At 38.9% G+C, this 11803-nt stretch overlaps 2 long non-coding RNA genes across 2 annotated transcripts; both read right to left on the bottom strand.

Annotated features, from left to right (window-relative positions):
- Positions 1-1097: 1097 nt before the first annotated feature.
- On the bottom strand, positions 1098-8508 carry LOC142141510 (uncharacterized). Its single transcript, XR_012688682.1, has 2 exons — positions 7022-8508; positions 1098-2597 (listed from the first exon to the last, which is right to left on the bottom strand). It is a non-coding gene; the product is annotated as an uncharacterized LOC142141510 (long non-coding RNA).
- LOC142141511 (uncharacterized) lies at positions 3992-5635 on the bottom strand. Its single transcript, XR_012688683.1, has 2 exons — positions 5097-5635; positions 3992-4383 (listed from the first exon to the last, which is right to left on the bottom strand). It is a non-coding gene; the product is annotated as an uncharacterized LOC142141511 (long non-coding RNA).
- Positions 8509-11803: the final 3295 nt, after the last annotated feature.

The following is an 11803-nucleotide window of genomic DNA, read 5'->3' as shown; positions in this document are numbered from 1 at the left end:
GAGAAGTACACAGGAACACCTTCAGAGACTCACAGGGAATGAGACTCCAAGATCAGGCAACGAGGTAATGAACACAGGTGCTTTAAATAGGGAGCGTTGCTTGATCAACCAATTAACTAAAAGCAAAGGTCAGAAGAGTTCTTAGGAACTGCGCATGCGCAGACCATCAGGATGGCGGGCGGCCACGGTTCAGGATAGGTGCTGGCAGGAATACTGGAGAGCCACGCACCAATGAAGAGGCACTCACGGTCTGGTGAGTGACACCCTGGTTCTTTTTGGGAAATTAAATTTTTTACGAGCAGCAGCAGCTTGAGAATGTGAAGGAAGACACATCGTCAAGCCAAGGCCCAGTTCAGTGGCCAACTTGCTGAGCAATAGCTCCTTGCCAAAGTTCACATCTCGCTCATTTACAAGTGGGGTCATTCCACGTCAGTTCAACCAGGGTTGTTCACCACCCATCTCAGATTTCTACGAAAAATTTTTAGTTAAGAGAGGATGTCAAAACAACTATTTCTGCCAAATATCTCGACTGTCTGACAATTAGTTGATTATATATTGATTTTTCAATTTATTAAATAATTTACTAATCACAGCTTCTTTATCCAGTTTATTTGAAGTATTACGGGAGTTTATTAAAGAATCGACACAAAATTTGGACCCCTAAGGTAACTCTTCCTCCCGAATCCAAAAATCCAAACCAAATTACTTTATCTGCCTCATGTTTTGCATTACGGCAAAAAAAGCATGTTTTTCGAATATCATTAAAAACGCTAGATTCAATTGACATTAGGGATCCCATTTTTTGGGGGGTGTTTAAAACAGGTATAAATTACTACCACAAAAAAATCAGCCGGGTACTCTCTTTCATAGTGGAAAAAAAAAATAATGAAGTTGATGCTCGATTACTGCTGTACAGCATACATAATTTACACATTGTTAAAAACCATACCAAAAAAGTGAACTAAACTGAGACAATGGGATAAACCTCCCATACAGGTGTTAGATCTAAAATTCTGACCCAAGTCTGCCTGTGGTGTCAAGTATATCTGGAAGCGCTTCAATCAGCTGGAGAGAATTGACACAGACCAAGTTCTGTATACAAGGAATATTCTCTAGTTTATTGATACAAAGATACAGGTTTTTATAGGCTACTGAATAAATGAATCCTACGTCATATGCATACAATAGTTTATACCACTAGTTTATGAGAAGCGCTACTGATTAACTTTCTCACGTATTCTTGAGGTGTTTACTTTTCTCCCCCTTCTAAGGACAGATGAGCCTATTATTTCTTATCTCAAGGGGAGTTGGAGATATGCGCAACACCATGGATACAGCTCCCATACTACCAGCTGGATATGAAGCTCATTATTGTTTTCATAACTGGTTACATTCTTCAGGTGTTCTCTATTAGTTCAACTTCAAGGCCATAGGCTCACATATTGCAAAACTGCAAGTTAACAGAAAAATGAATAATCTCTTCTAGCAAATAATATTTCTATACAAGTTACAATAAAATGGCTGAACAAAGGCCTTATGAGGCCTTAACAAAAAATCATATTTAACATTTCCCATCTTTTATTCAATTTTCGACCCTTTCTCCTCCTACCTACCTAATCCTATCTATAGAACCACATTCTTAATAAGCAGGTACTTATACACATGTAGGAGGCCACATGCATAGAGTTGGTCCCCTTAGGAATCTGTCAACTCATCCCCCACTAATAAGCCTGTGATCCTCCCTGTCCTAACTTGATTTATGAGGAGATGCATTTTGGCAAATGTCCATGTCTAGAAAAGATGGTTTCTTAGAAGATGGTTTCTTAAAAGATGGTTTCTTAGTAGGTAGTTAATGAGTCTATAGTAGTTCTGCAGGCCTTGCATGTCCTTTGTTCAATCTTTAGTAGTTTCTTGTTGCAAACTCTGCAGTTCTTTGGCTTTGCTAGTCCAAATAATTCATGACACTCATAGTCTGGTCAGGTTTCAGAAGTAATTTCTGTGATCATCAGAGGTTCGGGATTTTCAGTGGTTCCCTTTTTGGAGAGACAACAATCAAGTGTCAGTAACTTCTTAATCAGCCATATATTTAGTTTCATTATCACCTATACGATCAACAGGATTGCAAAACCATTTGCTACTAATGCCAATATTTCCAATATCCAACATGAATCATTACTGACAACTTTACCAATGAGGTTATGCATCTGCACAAAGACATTTTCAGAGTTTACTCTACTATGAGTGCAAATTGTTGAGCACTCCTTCCCATATGTTTCTCACAGTGGCATAGGCAATATGTCACTTAACTGTCTGTTTCATACTGGGTTAGGGAGGCCTTAATCCCTACTTCAGTCACAATTATTCTGGCAAGACATATCAATACAATGAGACAGTCATTTCTATTTATCAGAACAAGACTCCCCTGATTTGAAGACTTTGCAGTGTTATGCGTGAATCCAGGTGTCTCTTTCCTGTACTTTCACTGCCATGGGAGTCGTCAACAGGACTTGATAAGGACCCTTGTATCTGGGTTCAAGACTTCTCCTGATGTGCTTTCTCACGACCACCCAGCCCCCCAGGGTGCAGTTTATGGGTACCTGTATCAAAATTAGGGTTTGCAATGGAGGAGAATATTTGACCATGTATTTCAGTTAGTTGTTTCTATAATAAGGCAACATAATTCAACAAATCACTATATACATGGTGTAGTTGCTATGGAAAATAACAGCCTGTTCTGTTTGCTGTGCCAAACAATATCTCATATGGTGTTAAACCTGTGTCTTTCCTAGCAGTATTTTTTACTGAGTGCAGGTAAACATGAGATCCATGGCAGACCTGTTTCAGCCATTATTTTCTGCATTTTCAATTTCAGTGTACCATTAAGGCGCTCCATACATCCTGAACTTTGGGATCTGTAGGGGGTGTGATAGTTTCTGGAATCCTTGCCCCGTAAAGTGTATCCCTCTGTCACTTACAATGACCTCTGGTACACCATATCATCAGATTACCTCATTCGCAATTTTCTTGGCTAATGCTTTAGCATTTGCTTTTCTATACAGCCATGTCTCCAGCCAGTGACTAAAGAAGTTGACACAGACAAGCACATTCTCAAAGCCCGAGCATTTGGGAAGTTATAAAGTCTATCTGTATCCTCTTATAGGGATATTATGTCTGGGGTGTGCTTTTCCATAGGACAGACTTACTCGGGTTACTTTGTGCACAGACTAGGCATTCTGCCACTAACGACTGTGCTGCTTGGGCGAACCCTAGTACTATCCATAAGCTGCTAGTGAGTACAACCATAGCATCTTTTCCCAGATGCACTTTCTCGTGTGCTATATTGGCCATAATGGGATAAACTACTTTTGGCAGACACAAACGCTGACCTTTACACCACTCCTTGCACTTCTAGTGCTCCATGTATTGCCCAAGTCTTTTTCTTATTTTCTGTTGCTTGTCTTTCCATAAGTTGGAGTGTGCTCTGGTCAAACAGGGGTCAGGGGGTCACCATGTAAATAGACTCCCCTTGGGGTACTGGGGCTATGGCGGCTTCTCGTGCGGCCTGGTCTATTTCACTTAGCTTCGGGGGTAGTATCTCTGTGTGTGTCTTCACCTTCATCACTGTTTGGAGGACAGCTGGAATGCAGTGAACAGTGCCCTGGTATGTTCATCATATTGACTGGTTTGCTTGCTGAACCCATAAGGTCCCTACTTTTCCATACAGGGCCATAATCATGCGCAATTACAAATGCATAACTTGAATCAGTGTAAATATTTACTCTTTGTCCTTTTGCATATATGCATGCAAGTGTCAGGGCCTTTAGTTCAGCTTCTTGTGCTGACATGTGACTCGGTAGAGTCTGTTGTATCACTATTTCTGTGTGTGTGGTTACAGCACACCCTGTATACGGGACAGGATCTATGTGATAGTGTGAACCATCTACAAAAAGAGTGATGTCTGCATCTGGTAATGGTTTATCTTTAATGTGAGATAAAACCAGAGATTCTTGTTTCATTAGTTCTATGCAATCATGTTCAGAAAAATTTTGTTTGCATTTTTTTTTTTTCCTTTCTTTCTGTTCAAGCTGGAATGGAATTCCCCCAAATCCCTAGGGTAACCCCAATATATACAGGTACTTCTCCCATCTTTTGAAACTTGCTGCAATAAGGCAGCAGGATTCAACATTGTGCACTGCTTAAGTGTAACGTTACTGGGAGTAAGCAGTGCTACTTCATTAGGATAGGCTTCAGTAAGGAGCATGTGGAATCCAAGGAAAAGGTTCTTGGTTTCTGAGTTCCACAAAGTTTACACTCATTAGATGGAGTGTACAGTACAACGGTTAAGACAGATGTGGTAACTTTAATTCTTCTGGAAGAGAAACACTTAGCTTAAATAACCTGTTAATAAGCCACATCATCAGTTCTATTAGTGTATATAATAATGTGTTGGGCCACAATACTCACAAACACATTCCTGCATTGGGTGTAAACCCCTGTAGTCATGGGTTGCTCTTTTCTTTATTTGGTTGGGTTAAACTTTCATATTAGAATTTTCTAATTATGTATAATGATCTATACATTACTATGGGCCTGAGTCTGGTTCTTCCAAACTTGGCTTTCCTTTCTAGTCTAGTACACATCTACAGCGCACAGCAAAGGAAAATAACGTGCAATCTATATTCCTCCTGCTAATATCAATGAACTCCCCTCTCTGGTCTCCCTTGGACCTTTAAAAAACTTAAAATACAGTTTACTCAGATTCCCCTTGTCTGAAGGTCTTAACATATATCTGTGAACATGAGAGGCTCTGGGGCCTCTTGTGCTTCCTTTTTTTTTTTTTTGTCTTCTAATAAAAAAGGAAAGGGAGGAAGAAAATACACAGTGCGCTCGGCAAGTGTTATATGTCACTCATTTCACAATAGGAGGGAATGTCCTTTGTGCTGTATATCTTCATACTTAGTAAATCTGGCCGGTAACAAATGTTTTGCTTGTGCTTGGTTTCTGTCACAACGTACGATACCGTTAAGGTAACTGGGTGTCCTAGCACAATATCTATACTCTTTTCAAGCACTAAAGCAGAGTAGTATGCAAGTGACCTTAGCTTGCGACCATGTATTTGTGTCAGTACTCCTTGTACATGTGCACTGACTTCATAACAAAATAATGTGAAAGGCTTGTCATAATCTGGCAAAGCCAGTGCTGGCGCTGAAGTTATTTCAGCTTAAAATTGGTTAAACATTTGGTTCTGCTCAGAGGAGAGTATAAATGGCTTGCTATGATCCAGAAGTGCTAATGTAGGAGCACATACAATTGCTCTTAAAGTCTTAAATCTTTTTCATTTCTGTAAAAATATAGAATTCCCATCAATGCATTACCATACCCACAATAAAAAGAATTATTTACAGTATATGACAATTATAGCACAGTAAATAAGGGCAGTAAATGTCTTTACAAACACTGATTTACTCAAAACTGTAATGAGGATACAAATAAAAACCTTTTGCTTTCTGCACATACAGAAAAACCACCTAGTTCATGCATTTGCTATGTGAATAGCACATAAACTCTAATATCTCTTCCAAAACAAGGTAATCATTACTCAGAAGAGTTTACGTTATTTAAATCCTTCATTAGTTTATACTTATGTTTGTTGTGGTGCAAAGATGGTGCATTGGAAGTTAAATCAATGCAATCTGGATTGCCTAATGGGTCTTTGCAGCTGGAGACCTGTGAATAAAAAAACTTTTGCATAGAGATTAACATTTATTTACTGGGAATTACTGTAACTGTAACATGCGTGTATACTGTTATCAGGTAACCAGTGAACAGCTGCTAAAAGCTTAACTGTGACGCTATGCGTTCCATGCCTTGATTTCCTCAAAGGGGCAGTCCCTAATTTCACAAATAGAGAATGTCAGTGACGAGACCTGGGCGAGTGTTCAAAGCCACTCCTTTCTTATCATCTCTTAGTACAGCCCTTTTAAATGACACTAATTAAATTTCCGGGTTTAGAAACATTCAATCTGGAATCTTGGTTCCAAGTATTCAACCATTTTAAAAGCAGCACTGTCTCATAAATCAGAGTACTCTCGTTAGACACAATACATTGTGTCTGTAAATCATTCAACATTTTCTCTACAAAATCTCTCTCCCGTGACCAAATATTCACACATATTTCTAGATTCTGTGATTTTCGTGTTCAAAGTAAAAATATATTCACTTAAGTCTCGCTCACAGACGACATTTTATCTCGTAACATTTCTTTAAAGGCATAACAAACCCTCCTGATTTCTGAGAACATTCATCAGCGCCATTTTAACACAGATAAAAACAGCATGTAAGCTCACTCCCACAATTCTCAACTTCATTAAAGAGAAAGCTATATTTCTGAACTTCAGAAACAAAATTATTTTGTTCAAATACAGAAACGGCTTGTTGGATCCCAGCCAGCTTTGTTCTGACACTAGTACTTATAGTGATAATGTACATTATTTACAATCTTGTCCGTGCAATCGGACCAAACATTTTAAAACTTCTTTTGTATCTTTTTAAAAGCTTATCATTAAGCAATGAATGTACAACTTTTTCAACCTTGAAACATGTCTCTTGTAAAAAACGGACAAGACAGACAAACATTGTGATTTAAAGTAAATCAAACATCTCCCTTATAGAGCACTAAGACAGAGAACAAACAATGTGAATTATCACGGATCTCTCTCACACGCAGTAAGACGGAGACAAAACTCACATACAGAGAAAGAAAACTTAACTGACATCTTCCAGCCTACTGCTGTGGAACTACAAGTCCCAGCATTACACTAAATACAAGTTAGCTTCAACATGTTATCATCAATCAGCACTCCGGACACATTTCTTTAATTTTACATACATTGTCAAAAAACCAAAAACAGTGTGCTTCTTATCTCAACACACTGAAATCATTTACACAGAATAAGGGAGGGGCACATTTCACTTATTCAGCTGCACAGGATCAAACATACATTTATAATATACAACCTACTTGATTCATTATTCAGCTTCCGATGCATTTAGCATATCCACATATATTTCGACTTTTCAGATCTCTTAACTTTCCTGTGCCACCTCAAACAATCTCTTGGGGTTTGATCTCAATACCCCTTTGTTCTTGTCACATTACCACTTGCAACACCTTTGTTTCTCCATCCACACATATCTTTGGCTATCCCCGCTTTCTTGAAAAATTCCCTGCAGACCTTCTACTCCCCCATTTCCTTAAGTCTTTGTGCATCATATCTATGAGGGAGCTGCTGTCATTTGTTTACTATCTATATTACTCGTATTGACAGTATTCTGTTGAGTCCAAATCGGGACTCTTATCTAGTTTCTGTGGGTTGTCCTTGCACTGGACGTCCCGTTCTGTGGACTCCTTGTACTGGATGTCCGTGCTAAATAGCTTCTTTGACAGTATCTGGGACGAAGGTCTTTTGGAAATCTCTCTTACACAATTTGGGCAGATTACAGAATCTCCCTTCTTTGATATACCTCTGGGGATGGTGTCTAAAATGTTCACTCAATGTTCAAAACAATAACTCTCTAAATCCCTCTATTCCATTACATGCTTCTTTGATCAATGTCTTATGTGACTTTTATGCTTTATACATCATACATAGGTACAAACACATGCACTCAAAATTCAATCATCTTTCAAAAATCTAATCAACAATACAATTACAGTAAACAAATTGGGTTAATACTGTATTATATTAATCAGATGATACTTGAGACTCACAAATTCGCGTGTCAGGTGCCTCAGACAGACATGAGGTGACCCAGACTAGGAAGACCAACGAGTAGAAATCTACTGACCGCGGATGTTGGGGTTCAATGTGCTGGGAAACCTCCGTTGTCTGTCTTGTAGCCTGCTGGACAGCGAATCTCTGTGGCGACCTCCAAGTTGTTAGATCTAAAATTCTGACCCAAGTCTGCCTGTGGTGTCAAGTATATCTGGAAGCGCTTCAATCAGCTGGAGAGAATTGACACAGACCAAGTTCTGTATACAAGGAATATTCTCTAGTTTATTGATACAAAGATACAGGTTTTTATAGGCTACTGAATAAATGAATCCTACGTCATATGCATACAATAGTTTATACCACTAGTTTATGAGAAGCGCTACTGATTAACTTTCTCACGTATTCTTGAGGTGTTTACTTTTCTCCCCCTTCTAAGGACAGATGAGCCTATTATTTCTTATCTCAAGGGGAGTTGGAGATATGCGCAACACCATGGATACAGCTCCCATACTACCAGCTGGATATGAAGCTCATTATTGTTTTCATAACTGGTTACATTCTTCAGGTGTTCTCTATTAGTTCAACTTCAAGGCCATAGGCTCACATATTGCAAAACTGCAAGTTAACAGAAAAATGAATAATCTCTTCTAGCAAATAATATTTCTATACAAGTTACAATAAAATGGCTGAACAAAGGCCTTATGAGGCCTTAACAAAAAATCATATTTAACACAGGAAATGAAACAAACAAACTGATGGGAAGGGGATTCCATTTAGAGAGATCAAAACTGAAACTTTCCACAGAAAGAGAGAGGGAGACACAGAAAGAGTCAATCATGGCAGCTGCTCATTTGGTAGTCTTTTACATACAGACTGCCATATTACTATTTACTCAAAAAGCATTGGATTATATAGCTGAGACCACTTTACATTTCACATTAGGGATCCCATTTTTGGGGGGGTATTTTAAAAAGGGGGGTGTTTAAAAAAGGTATATATATTTTTTGTGTGCTACATGAAAAAACGGTCAGTATTTAACTTATGTGCAAAACAGAATGCTAATTTGCACCCCTTGCATTGTAACATGGTTTTGTCCAGGAGACTGAAATAAGAAGTTTCTCAAGTTAGATGCTTAATGAATCAGGCCCCTTGTTCCTCCTTATTACATTGAATGATATACCCAATGTAGCAGATATTATCATACACTGCTGCTATGTATGTTCCAGGTTGCAGATCCCTTTTGTCCACATTTTTTTGTGACTGTGGTCATAGCGACACTAACTTTGGTTCCTCCTGTCTTTATGTCGTCTGATGTCAATCGATATATGTGTAGCTCATCATTACTAATAGGCCGAAATCTGTGATGAGAACGTGTTCCTGTCAGTGTTTGCTGTTTCTAGACGGCTATGCAGCTTGGTTTCGCAGTCTTGTATTTCGTTTTGTGACACGTAAAAAAACTTCATGCCATGTACATTTTCATTTGCCCAGGTCCAAAGGCATCAAGATGTGATGGGTTTCCACTGCTTGCAGAATGGTGCATTTGGCTAGATGTTTAACTTTCCCTCCAATACTGTCACATGGACTCTTACCATGAGATGTGGCAAAAAATTTCATTCTGCTTGAATGTTGAAGTCATCCTTATTGAAGCATAAATTAAAAACGTTTTTGCAGTTCTTATATTGTGCACTAGCACCATCACTAAATTCACATACTACAATTTTGACAATAATATCGCTAAGTGTTTCATAACTACCGTAATGAAGGCATGCATAGTTATAGCTACATGGTCATGGGTATCGCTAATAACGCACAGGCTCACACAGTTTGAAGTGTCACAATCATCTTGCCTAAAATATACAACAAGCTGACAGTTACGCTGTTCTTAGGTCCACTTCAGTGACATAACTTTTACGTTTTTCTGGCTCCTTTTTTGTGAGACAAAAAAGGATTACAGGATGTTTTCTGAAATTCTTCATATCTTAGCAGCAGAAGCTTTACATGATGGTAGCAGACTGAGGTTTCAGGATCATTGGTTACTGCATTTGCAACTTCAGTTCTCAAAATCAAAAGTTATTTTTCTTCATCTGTAAAGTGGTCCCAGCTATGTAATCCAATGGTTTTTGAGTAAATAATAATATGGCAGTCTGTATGTAAAAGACTACCAAATGAGCAGCTGCCATGATTGACTCTTTCTGTGTCTCCCTCTCTCTTTCTGTGGAAAGTTTCAGTTTTGGTTTCTCTAAAGGGAATCCCCTTCCCATCAGTTTCTGTTTGTTTCATTTCCTTGTATGGGAGTTTTATCCCATTGCCTCAGTTTAGTTCACTTTTTTGGTATGGTTTTTAACAAAGTGCAAATTATGTATGCTGTACAGCAGTAATCGAGCATCAACTTCATTATTTTTTTTCTCCACTTTGAAAGAGAGTACCCGGCTGATTTTTTTTTTTGTGGTAGTAATTTATGCCTTTTTTAAACACCCCCCAAAAAATGGGATCCCTAATGTCAATTGAATCTAGCGTTTTTAATGATATTCGAAAAACATGCGTTTTTTCCGTAAGACAAAACATGAGGCAGATAACGTAATTTGGTTTGGATGTTTGGATTCGGGAGGAAGAGTTACCTTAGGGGTCCAAATTTTGTGTTGATTCCTCAATAAACACCCGTAATACTTCAAATAAACTGGATAAAGAAGCTGCGATTAGTAAATTATTTAATAAATTGAAAAATCTATATATAATCAACTAATTATCAGACAGTCGAGATATTTGGCAGAAATAGTTGTTTTGACATCCTCTCTTAACTAAAAAAAATTCAAACAAATCTGAGATGGGTGGTGGACAAATCATGTTTTTTTGGGTGATCTGATGTGGAATGACCCAGTAAAGACTCAATGTAGGTTTTAAACCATGTATCAAGCACAGTGGCCAAAACGTACTGATCCGAGTTCAAGATCTTAATAACTCGAGGATCATTGTGAAGCGAATTAAGTACTTGATCGACAAGGCCAACATACTTTGCTGAATTGCTTGCTTTCAGCTCTTCCTTCATTTTCTCAAGCTGCTTTTCCAATAGTTTAATTAAAGGAATGATTTGGCTCAAACTAGCAGAGTCTGCACTCACCTCACATGTCACAACTTCAAATGGTTTCAGCACCTTGCACAGCACTGAAAGGATTCCCCACTGTGCAAGAGTGAAATACATCCCCCCTCCTTTCCCAATGTCATGGCTTGTGCAATAAGCTTGGATGGCTTTGCGCTGTTCCTCCATCCTCTGAAGCATGTACAGGGTGGAATTCCATCTAGTTACCACCTCTTGCTTAAGTTGGTGGCAGGGCAAGTTAAACTGCTCTTGGAGCTGCTGTAATCTCCTACATGCTGTGGCTGAATGCCTGAAATGGCCTGAAATTTTACGGGCCACCGAAAGCATCTTCTGCACCTCACAGTTATTTCGTAGGAAGCTCTGCACCACCAAGTTGATGGTGTGAGCAAAACAGGGAATGTGTTGGAAATCACCCAGCTGTAATGCTCGCACTATATTGTTGGCGTTATCAGAAATGACATACCTTGGGGAGAGTCCAAGTGGTATAAGCCATGCATCAATCACATCTCTCAGTTTGCGTAACAAATTGTCAGCTGTATGCCTGTTAGTGAAGCCGGTGATACAAAGAGTGGCCTGCCTGTGACAAATGTTACATAGTGGTGTACATGCTGCTGCTGTTCCTGCTGGTGAAGGTGAATGACCAACCCAGTGGGCTGTCACAGTCATATAGTCTTTGGTTTGGCCACTTTCACTTGTCCACATATCTGTGGTTAAGTGGACAGTGGGCAGAATGGCATTTTTCAGCGCAATCTTTAAATTTTTACACACTTTTTGGTATAGTTGTGGAATTGCTTTACGGGAGAAATGGTGTTGCGATGGAATTCTGTAACGCGGACACAAAACCTCAATTAACTGTGAAAAACCAGCTGCGTTTATTGTGGAGATTGGACGCAGATCTAACACTAACATTGCAGCCATGGCATCTGTGATT

The sequence above is a fragment of the Mixophyes fleayi genome, chromosome 2 (assembly GCF_038048845.1).
Source record: "Mixophyes fleayi isolate aMixFle1 chromosome 2, aMixFle1.hap1, whole genome shotgun sequence".
In the NCBI taxonomy this organism is placed as follows: domain Eukaryota; kingdom Metazoa; phylum Chordata; class Amphibia; order Anura; family Limnodynastidae; genus Mixophyes; species Mixophyes fleayi.
Note: the sequence above shows the minus strand (reverse complement) of the source record. Positions and strands in the feature narration are given on the sequence as shown.